The sequence below is a fragment of the Chiroxiphia lanceolata genome, chromosome 5, assembly GCF_009829145.1.
Source record: "Chiroxiphia lanceolata isolate bChiLan1 chromosome 5, bChiLan1.pri, whole genome shotgun sequence".
NCBI classification, from domain to species: domain Eukaryota; kingdom Metazoa; phylum Chordata; class Aves; order Passeriformes; family Pipridae; genus Chiroxiphia; species Chiroxiphia lanceolata.
Window position 1 is genome coordinate 73,898,108 of NC_045641.1, and position 11,304 is coordinate 73,909,411.

Below are 11,304 nucleotides of genomic sequence, written 5' to 3' on the forward strand. Positions count from 1 at the left end.
AACTGGGGGCCCCAGGCAGCAAAAAGATGATGGCTTTGGGGTCTTTTCTTCCCCTAAATTCTCATGATCTCATCATTACAGTGATTGGTACTCATGGTCAGCTTGAGTTACTCCATTAATTGTTCCATAAATCCCAACAGTCATTCAGGTGACATTCCTCATGCAGAAACTGGGATTTAACACATGTTCCCGCTCAAAAGGGAGTCTTTTTGGAGATGGAACATGGCACTGAATCCATGGCATGCCCTTGACACAATTTGTGTGTGACCAAACATGAACGTTTGTTTGTTTATTTATTTAGTTAGTTAGTTAGTTAGTTAGTTAGTTAGTTATTTCTGCAGGCTTGCATTTTACAGTTCCCTAATATAGACATATATAAATAAATAAATAAAATTGATACTTTATATCTAAACTAAAGTTGTGGGGTTTTTTTTTTCTGAAAAATAATCGGGAAAATAGTGAAATTTTGGAACAGGTGGGGTGTCTCAAGTTACAGAGGTTCATAAAGAAGCAATGATATCCAACTCAGTAGGAAAGTAAGAGTCTTTTAACTTCAGTTTTCACAGTTGTATCAGGCTGTTGTTTTCCCTGGCTGCCTTCACACCAAATCTGTGGTTGCCTGAGGCTCAGAAGAAAGCCTGAGTATCAGAAACCTGTGCTGTGGGATGAGGAGCATCCTTTGATTGAGACATCAAGATGTGCTGTCTTCTTATTTTGTGGTTTTGTTGGAAACTGATAATTTATTTATTTCTTACATCTTGAGAGTTTCTCATTTAAATTTTCCCCATTCAATTCAACAATTGCTTCAGAATCAAACTAATCAAGACCCTTTATTAGAAATAGCAGAATTCATCAAAAATCTGCAGCTTATTGCAGATAAGAGGTATTGGAGAGAACAATGTATGCACCAAACTGGATTTAAAACCAAAACCTCTTAAAGCTTCAAAGTCAGGGAGTACCATCGTTTAGAAAGCTTGATCAATTAACACTGGCTTTTGCATAAAAACTACAGAAAGGCTGTCACCATCACATAAGCATTTTTCCACCTTCTGTAGAACTTCAGCAAAAGAAGTTCCTGTCTACGTGTCCCTGGTGCATTTGTTGGGTAGTGACTGAACAGATGGTTCCCTAATCAGGACAGTGGTTTTCTGCCCTGGATGTGTGGATCCTGCCCTTTTCCTTGGCAAAACCCTGTAAGAACTTGGTTTTCGTGATTTTTGAAATTAAACTTACTGACTTCCTATTACTAAATTATATTCTCATTTAAAAATCTACATAGTCCAAATTTAAAAGGCCTATAAAATAATTATCGTGTTAGAAAACAACTTGTTTCTATTTGAAAGAAATAGTGCAGGTTGATTGAAAATTTGCTTGTTTTTGTTTAAAAATTCTATATAGCTTTTTTTGGATAAACCAAATGATATCAACCTATGTATAGAAAACCTAGGTTTGGCCATTGAGGTATAATAATAGTAGCAGTGGTGATAGTAATAATAGTAATAATAATAATAATAATTCACAAACAGCTTTCCTTGCCCAGCTCTGTTCCTATCAGATCCTTGCTCATGTAAAAACCAGCTTTTCAGTGGGGATCACTAATTATGTCCTCATCTGAGACTCGAATATCTGGATTTGCAGATCCACTGAGTATAGCTGGAGTCGAGCTGCTCTGTGCATATATCAATTTTTGAATTTGTTCACTGGGCTGAAGCCATTTATTTAAAAACAGAGACAAGTACCATTGGCAATAATGCCATGGAGGCCCTATAAGAAAGATAATTGCCCCAGTTTCAGAAGAAATGTGAGCAGTGGGCAGTAAATAGAGTTGGAGCATGAGGGGTATCTGTGCACAGAGGCCTTCAGAGGCTCCCTGTGGGAAACCTGCATGTGATCAGATATTTAAAATCTGTGTCTTCTTGTATATGAGTTCAGATCCCCTTCTATGCCTTCAATTTTACACCTCCCAGCTGCTGGCTGCCTGCTGCTTTGACTTTTGTGATGTTCCTTGCAGTGTGTTTGTGTGGCTCAGCCAAGGCTGGGGAAAGGGGGATGACGCTGTTCCCTCAGAGCGGCGCTGGGGCACGGGGAGCCTGGGGCTGGGGACACAGCGGTGACAAAGGGTGGCTGTGCCCTCTGTGAGGCAAAACCAGTGAGGGGTGAGGTCTGTTTGCTGGAAAACACCTTCCACCCCTTGTGCTGGAGGGGATCATGGTCTAACACCCGCCTGTGCTTCAGTCCTCCCCAGCTGTTTGACTCCTCTCTGCTGGTGCCTCACGCTCATTCCTGTTTTGGTCTGTCTCTGCCTTCAAGGTAGAGAATAGAATCATGGAATATCCTGAGTTGGAAGGAACCCACAAAGATCACTGAGTGCCTGCACAGGCCCATCCCCGAGGGTCACACCCCGTGTCCCAGAGGATCATCCAAACCCTCCTGGAGCTCTGGCAGCCTTGGGGCTGTGCCCACTGCCCTGGGGAGCCTGGGCAGTGCCCAACCACCCTCTGGGGGAAGAACCTTTCCCTGAGATCCAACCTGACCCTGCCCTGACACAGCTCCAGCCATTCCCTGGGTGCTGTCCCTGGTCCCCCCAGAGCAGAGCTCAGTCCCTGCCCCTCCTCTGCCCCTCTCCAGGCAGTTGGAACTGCAGTGAGGTCTCCCCTCAGTCCAGCTGAACACCAAGTGTTCAGTGCCCTCAGTGTCCTCACACGGCTTCAAATTAAGGCCCTTCCCCACATTCGTTGCCCTCCTTTAATGGCTCAATTGCCACTCTTTAATGGCTTAATGTCTTTTTTATATTGTGGTGCCCAAAACTGCCCCGATGTTGCAGGTGAGGCTGTCCCAGCGCAGAGCAGAGCGGGACAATCCCCTTCCCACTGACTTCCTCATTCCTACCCAGCCCGCCCCAGTCTCCAGATCCCAAACTTCAAATTTGGGATGTACACAGCCTGGCTGTCCTCCTGCAGCAGGCGTGAAGCCTCCCCGAGGTGGGAACACACTTGGTGGCACCGAGCAGACGGTGCCTTTGTGGGCTGTGCAGCCCTGGGAGCTCTGTGAGACGCGATGAGGCAGAGACTTGGGCGACTCCTGAGATCTCACATGGGAGCTGTTCTACTGATGGCAAGAACAATATGGGATCATGAAGAAGCACCTACTGCCCTGTTCACGCTGCCACCCTCACACATGGAAAGTAGCAGTTTTTCCAAAAGATCAGCAGAGAAAAACACATTTCCCCTTCACAAGCCCACGGGTTTTTTTGAGGGAAGTAAATTGTCTTGTCTGAAGCTTTTAATCTGAAAAAAATAATCTCCTTTGAGGAAGACATCCAGAATCCATCTAGAGGGCTGAGTGAGGCATGGCTCTGAAAGCAACCACAAGTGTGGCTCTGTGCAGGCAACACCTAGCCATTTCAATAATAGTTGGTATTATCAGCCCTGCCTCCAAGAGAATTGAATGCATAATGTGAGATTACAGTACAGCACCATTATTCAGCTGTTGCTGAGACATGGGGAGAGACTCCTGTTATTATGCATTTGAATTATGGGGCAGGAAGATTAATGATGTGCAAATTAGCAGCATTCTGCTCCGAGTAATTTTTGCTTTCACTCGCCACTATCATCCCCAAATGCCAACATCCGCTCCCATTTACCATGTTCAAATGGTGGATTAAATACCAAATTATATATCGACTCATCTAATTTTCCGTGCTGAAATGCATTGAAAACGGAGGAACTTTGTGCTTCTGTGAACCTCTGCTGCCCCTTTGTCAACATCTGCCATCAGGAAACATTCACAACCGTGCAGCTTGCTTTAAATGGCAGGGCTTTGTGACTACCTGGTATTCTTTAGCTTTTCGTTTAGAGACAAAGTATTAACTCTGTCTGCAGGTTGGTCTGCCTTCCTGGTAATTCTCACCATATTATTATCATCATTTTCTGTTTGCTGCATTCCTTAGGGCAAATGGATTTTTTCCTGGGGGATTGTTATAGGGAATTACTGCTTTGTCTGTCACAATGCAGTATTCTGCTGCCAGGCATTTTTTACCTTGTAATGCAGCTCAGAAGTGTCAGCAGTTGCTTCCTTCCCTCTCTGATTATGCTGTCTGTGGCAAACAAACCCATTTTCTCATTAATCTCACTGTTAACCCCCTTTTTTTTTTCTTTTAATGAACACTGTCAGGACTCAAAGCATGAAGATGATGACCAAAAACGTGCCTCTGTCAGGTCTTCAGTGATTTGAGGTTTTAAAAGGTTGTGACAAAGTTTAAAGGCCTCCTTCACCAAGCTGTCTGTGGGTAGTGCAGCTTTTAAAATAGCCTGGAGTTACTTAAAAGTCATACTTGTAGGGACAACAAAGGAGAAGCAGCATATCTCCTGGTATTTCTTTTATGCACTAGACATAACATTATCATTAAAGTAGGAAAGTGAAGTATGGAAAGTATTTAAGGAATGTTTTTAATGAAAATCAATTTAGGCTGTGAACAGTCCAGCAGAATCTACCTGAAACACTGAATAGTGAACTTAATATTTGTTGCTAAATGATCTGCTAAATAAGGAAATATTTTCCATTTATAAGACATCCTGTTGCCAGAAGTTTTGGAAATGTGCATCCATTTATTTATTCTCTCATGAGGTAGTTTAGTCGTTTTTTAAAAGGATTTGGGCCTAAATTAGAAAGAAAAAAAAAAGGGTATATTATAAATCACGTGAAAAAACATTGCAACTAGAACTCATGGTTGAACAGACCATTTTGGACAAGAAGATTGTATTAAAATGTATTGTATGGGTTGTTAATTGCCAGTTGCCAGCTCAGAATCTTATTTACAATGTGCTGTGATGATCTGAACTATCCTTTGTTTCTCAGTGTATGTTTTACTTAAAGAGGGGTTTGTTTGTAGAAAAGGTAGGAAAGGATGTGGGGTGATGGCTGAAGATGTGTACAGCTTCTGAATTGAAGAGCAAATGGTATAATATCTTTCAGTTAAAACTCCCAACATGCGCAGTTCCTTCAGTCACCTGCTGCACAAACTTTGTTTCCTTAGGTTTTCACCTGAGCATTGCCACACTGCCTATTAATCTGAATAATTAAGCAGGAGACACAATTCAACACTTGCAGGATTCAATTTGTGCTGCTTCTTTCAGTTTAATCTGCCATTTGTGCAGTATTTAAAAGGTCTACAGGCTGCCTGGTAAAACAGGACAGTCCCTTCACCACTGGACGTTGTGTTGTCAGAGTTGTGCCTTCCAGTGTCAGTAATGGAAACTCATTTTTGTTACTGCCGCTTGTCTCCTTAGGCCCTGTGGGAGAAAATCAGTTGAAGAAAAGGGGTTACATGATACACTTATGAGTTTTAGTTGCAACCTAATTATGAGTGGGTAAAGGGTAGAGTTAGTTTTATAAGTAGCACATCCTTTGAAAGTGGGCATCAGATGACAACCTTTATCCAGCAATGCTGATGCAAAAAACCCTTGGCTATTGGGAAGACTGGAGAGAAAACAGACTGTGGTGGTCAGGGGCGGGGCTGCTAATTTGGAAGATGTTGGGGTGGGCTTGGGTCCTGTACGTTTTATTTTTTAAAATAACTTTTAAAATAAGTCCAATAAATTAAAATCCAGGGTGAATCCAGGGCTGTCTAAGAAACAAAGTGATAATCTCTTCAATATGTTCTACAGATTTCTGAGTGGGAGACAATAGGTGGCAGCCAGGTTTATGGGATGTAAAGTCCAAAGCATGTCACTTGAGCCCTCTAGAGAAGCCAAGCAGCTTCTCTCAAATTAGGGTACATGACTGAGATACTGTTTTTCTGCAGCATTTGAATTAACTTTGAATATATTGAAGGGTTTTTTACAGTTGCTTTGTTATAATTTTTCACTTCTAATCCGTGGTTTTATTTTTAATTAAACCACTGGAATCCCATGTTGCTTGTATGATTAAGGGTGACAGAGTGTACTCTTAGCAGAGCTGAATCAATATATCAAAGAGGGAAAAATAGAGCAACAATTTGAAACCATCCTGTGTGAAAGAGCAGTGTAAGCAGCAGCCTGAACCCAGGAGCCATTGCACCATCCTGCCTGGGTCAGAGCTGCAGAGTTAGACTGGTGTCTGTGCACACACACAAAAAGAAAAGCCTCTATTTTGCCCTAAGGAAGGTGTATGGTTTGATTTTCATTCCCACATCTGTACATGCAGGTCTAGAAATGGGAAGAAAATACACTTTCCTTGGTGAAATGATGTGGGTGTTCTGCACAAATGGGTGAAATGGCCAAAGGTTTGGAGCAGAGTGACACAAACAGCAATTAGTTGATCCAAATGAAATAAAAATCAGGCCAGTAAGAAGATTCTAAGCTCTATTTCATGGCTTCTATACAACCCGTGCTTTAATCTCATGCAAATTAACACTAATTAACATGCACTCCCCCAGCCAGTATACATTGAAACATCATGCAGGATAAACAAGCCAAACACAGCTATTATCATTTTAATTTGACCATATTGTAGAAATGTCAAAATATTAGCTGGGAAAATTAATTCCCCCATTTTAGCATATGGTTTTTCCTGACATGAAACCAAGGGTAGCAGTCATCTCCCTTCAAGTCCTCCCACAGTATTTCTGGGAACCTTTTCCAAGCCTTCATTTGAAACACCCTCGTGCATTTAACTGGCAGGAAGTCAGAAAACAGTTGTGTTTTTACATCCCTTTCCTAACTCCCCTTATAGGGGAAGGGCCAGTGGGCAGGAGGTTGTGTGGGTTGGTGGTGGTACCTCCATCCCTCAGACACCTCAAAGCACTCCATGAACAGTAATATTCAGTTTGCTGCTGTTGTAACCTCAGGAATTTCTGCTTCTTCCAAGACTTTGCTCCAGGATTTGGGGAGCTGAAGATAAAGGGGGGTCCCAAGAGGGTCTCTAATTTCCTTCTGGGTCAAATCATAGACCCTTTTAAAACCATACACACTTTTGTTTCTTTTCTGGGCAAATATCACAGAGTCCTGGAGGTGTCATAAATGTGGCTTTTTCTGGGTGTATTCATTATTTATTGGGAGCAGAAGTCACTGCTTGGAGATAATGTATTTTGAATAATGCATGAACACATTATAATATTTAAAATGATTGCAGGGTTTATGCATTAATTAGGTTGCCTTCATGTGTAGGTGTTTTTTTGGTGTATGTATAGATTTAAGGTGTTTATGCTGTATGGTAACTTGTACATGGGGTAATTTTAATTAAAAAAAATAAAATTATTGGAATCTCTTTAAGGAAACACTTCATCACTCTGCCCTCCTGACTTATTTTTATCCTCCTCTGTATGTATGTGCAGCTGGAAATAGGATGCTCCATGGAGGAATGCTGTGAGCATCAGAACACTCTTAATTGTTCCAGGTAAAAAAGAAATGGATTGAGGGCTGTTTTGGGGGAATGCAGTGAGAGAGGTGAAGGAAAGTGCATCCAGGCAGGAACCTGGTGTCATCTCACACCTCTGAGAGACGGTGGCATCCAGATCCCAGCCTCTGCCAAGCTCTGAATTTAACATGACCTGAAGCAAAATCACATAAATGAATGATTTCTATAGAGGTACCTAAACATTTATCTTCTTTGTGAGTATGCTCTTCATACCTTTAGATTGCCTCTTTCACAACACCTGGACCCCCCTCTCCTGCCACTGAGAATGAAACAAGTGCCCATCCATTTCCCCATGTAACTTTAAAAAAACCCTATTTTTTGTTGGAGCTTTGAGTTCTCTCTCCTCTTAGGACAGGGGTAATGGTGACAGCAGTATGTCTATTTTTTTCCCCACTCTTCTTTTTGTGTTTCTTTTTGTAGGGTCTTCAAGCCACCTTTTGACTTCCCTGGGAGCAAGTGGCAAGTTGAAGGGTCCAGTAGAGCCATCCTGGGGGGCAAACTGAAGAGTTTGAATTAATGACACTTATTTTCACGTGTTTGAAGAAGAGGACAAAGAATGTCAACCCAACCTCCTGCTACTTCTCTGCCTTTGCAGGTTTTTACTTCTCTGCTGTAGCTCTGAAACTTTGCCTGCAGAAATCAGGCATTGTTTGCACCGGAAAGACAGGCAATGATAAGGAAAAGTCCAAGGAAAACTAAACCAGCTCTTGTTTCTGAATACAAAGCATGGCAAAAAAAGCATTTGGGCAAATTAATGAATGCAGTGCTTTGCTTTTTCTAATTGGTCAAGTGCAGGGGATGAAAAATTACTGCTTAAAAAAATATATTGTTGAGTATTTTCTGCTCAGGGTGCACAGCGACATCCTGTGCTGCTGCAGCATTCACTGTGTTGCAGTTCCTCCAAGAGGGTCTCTGTGTCCAAGGACCCTTGCACAGAGATTTTCTTATTTTCATCTTCCTCCTGTACCTATAACAAGCAGCGCAGACCTTAATTCCTGAAAGGAAGATACGTATACAAAACACAGTGATATTTGCTGAGTTATTCTTTTGAAGAACATGAGAAGTGTTGAAATCTCCCTGAGAACAGGTGGCTGAAAAATTAAGAAATCAAACCTCAGATTAATTGGAGCTAATCAACTCTTGGTGTGTCTGATGAGCACAAATTACCTGAACCTGTGATTTTCATGGTTGCTGGGTAGTTAGTTGGTAACCCTGAAACTAAAGGTGTAACATGATAAATCTGTGACTGAGTGCTCTGGTTTTGCTTGGATAATTTTCTTCCTAGGAGCTGGTACAGTGCTGTGGTTTGGATTTAGGACAAGAATAACACTGATTACACACCAGTGTCTTAGCTGATGCTGAGTAATTCTTAGACTCTAAGTCAAAGACTTTCCACTTTCTCTGTCTCTCTTTCCTTCTTCTTTTTCGTTACGATTATTATTATTATTAATGTTGTTGTTGGTATTATTATGTTAATTTTGTTTCAATTAAACTGTTCTTATCTCAACCCACAAAGTTTCCTTTTTTTAATTCTGATTTTCCTTCCCAGTGTGGGCAGGGAGGGAGTGGCTCCACTGGTATTTAATTGGCAGCTGGGGTTAATCCAGACCCTGATGGAGGTAACCAGTGACACCTGGGAGGGGCTGACTGGTGGCTCTGTAGAAGGAACATGTGCAGGCACACAAAGCTCTTTATCTCTAAGGAATGGCTTGGACTTGAGCAAAGATGTACATTCCTTTCCAAAGCCCTTACAGTTTGTCAGCAGAACTGTGCCATGGAGTCAGGGGTTGCTCAAAAAATACTTGTATAACACTGAGCAAAGTCCTGTGACTTCACTGCAGGGGAGGAACCCCCAGGATTCAAAGGGGCCTTAAATTGGGGTCAGGTGCAAGTGGGAAGGTGATCAGGGTGTGCTCCTGTGGTGTTACCCTGGAGGGAACAGGAGTGAGGAGGTAAGAAGGCTTTTTGAAAGAAAACATGTTAGTTGGACTTTTATTTATTGGTTTTGCAATTATTTTTATTTAGCATATTACTGAGCGGCGTAGGCAGAAGAATTAAGAGTGCATTAGAGGAATCTGCTTCTGGCACAAAGTTGGGAGCATTTATCTGTCTGGAGGTGGAGGAGTAGCAGGCAGTGGGAAGGAAAAGAGGTGTTTTCACTAACAGAGGAGGAATAGGTGTTTGTACCCTGGCTGAAACTGCCAGAAATGTAAGATTTTGAAGTAACCTTCCTGTAAAGGTAACAGAAGAAAAACTGTTCTTGAGATAGAAGTTGGAGGGCTGGAAAACTATTTATACCATTGCCTGGTAGCAACACCCTTGATTGTGCTGGAGACCCTTCCATCATCCCCATTCCCAGTCACTTTGTCTAAGCTCTACTGTGTTTTGGAGAAAAAATGCAGGTAGAAAAGCTGAATTTTCCTTTGCCAGCCTATGGCAGAGTAAGCCAAGAGTAAATAAATATACTTGGGGAATGCAATTGCCAAACTCTCTCTCTTTAAAACATGTTTAAGTTATTGTACTCAGAGATGTGTTATTAGCCAAGTTAGTATAATGTTTTGCCAGAGTGGCAAGGGATGGCCAAATACTGAAATAACCTTTCAAAATTAATAATGTTATCTTTTAAAGGATGTGTGATATCCTGAAATCTCACTGATTTCTCAGTAAAACAGTTTTTCAAAGCTTTAAATAGCAAAGCAATGCTGTGTCCTGACTGTGTGCTAAAAGAGCATCATTATTCTTGTCACACTCAAAAAGCTGCTTATTCTCCAGTGCTCTACCTTCCATGAATTTGTGCATCATGGAAAGCCTTTTCATAAGGAGAGTCAAGCATCACCACTTCTACTATTAATAAAAGTAGGAGGAATTTTCATCATGTATTTATTTACTAGTCTTTTATCAGCTCCCTGTAATTACTAAGGAAAAATGTAAGTCTCTGTTGCTTGTGTAACACATTCCAAAGGTATTGAGACCCACAGGATTTAAGCAAAACATTCTTGTTAAATATATATTTCTCTGCTTTGTTGAACAGGTATAAAAACCACAGAAAAACGTGGATGTTTTGCTGGTTTGAAGATCCAAGGACTGAAAGACGAACCTGGGAAAAGCAGAAGGGAGACAGTTTAAGGTAAGATTAATTTTCTTATTTCTTCTCATAATTTCTTATGGCACGTTGGAGGCTGTTGTAGGATATGGGAGCTATTCCTCTTACTGGGGAAACCACTTTGAAGTTAATAGACTGGCTAGGGAGAGAAAAGGTGTGTGATGTGGTGCTCAGCCCAGGGACTCTGAGTGACTTTGGTTTAGATGGAGCAAGAAATGCCTGACAATTGAACTGTGGGCTTTGGATGTTTTGTCACATGACACTGAGTCTTGTCTGAAGACCTGAAAATGTTAACCAGCTCCAGGGGGCTGCTCTTGCCTGTCCTGGAGCTTTGGTTCCTTGGCTGAAAAACAGGATGATTTATTTGTCCTTTCCTGCTTTCCTATATTTAGACGATAACAAGGAATATTTTTGACTTTGTGAATACACTGTGATTGCTACAATGAGGCCCTGGATGAAGCTGTAATTTCTACATGCCACTGTGTTCCAATGGTGCAATAATTTGAGAGAATTATGGGAGTGATGAGGGGGAATTACCACGTGGTCAGTGTGGAAAGGAAGCTGATTTTTGGAAAAAACCCAACCAAACAAGGAAATGTGCAAGATGCTGAGTGTGTCTAGGATTTTTCTCTAGTCATTTAGTCATCTGCTGCTTTATTTCATGCCCTACTGCCCTTGGATTTCATCACTTTTGTGCAGCAACAGCTGAGTTACGTTCTGGATCTGTAGTGGAGGTGTGCTGCCTGTGGAGTGGGCAATGCCACTGGCCCACAGAGTTTGCTGGCAAATAAATGAAATAAAACAGA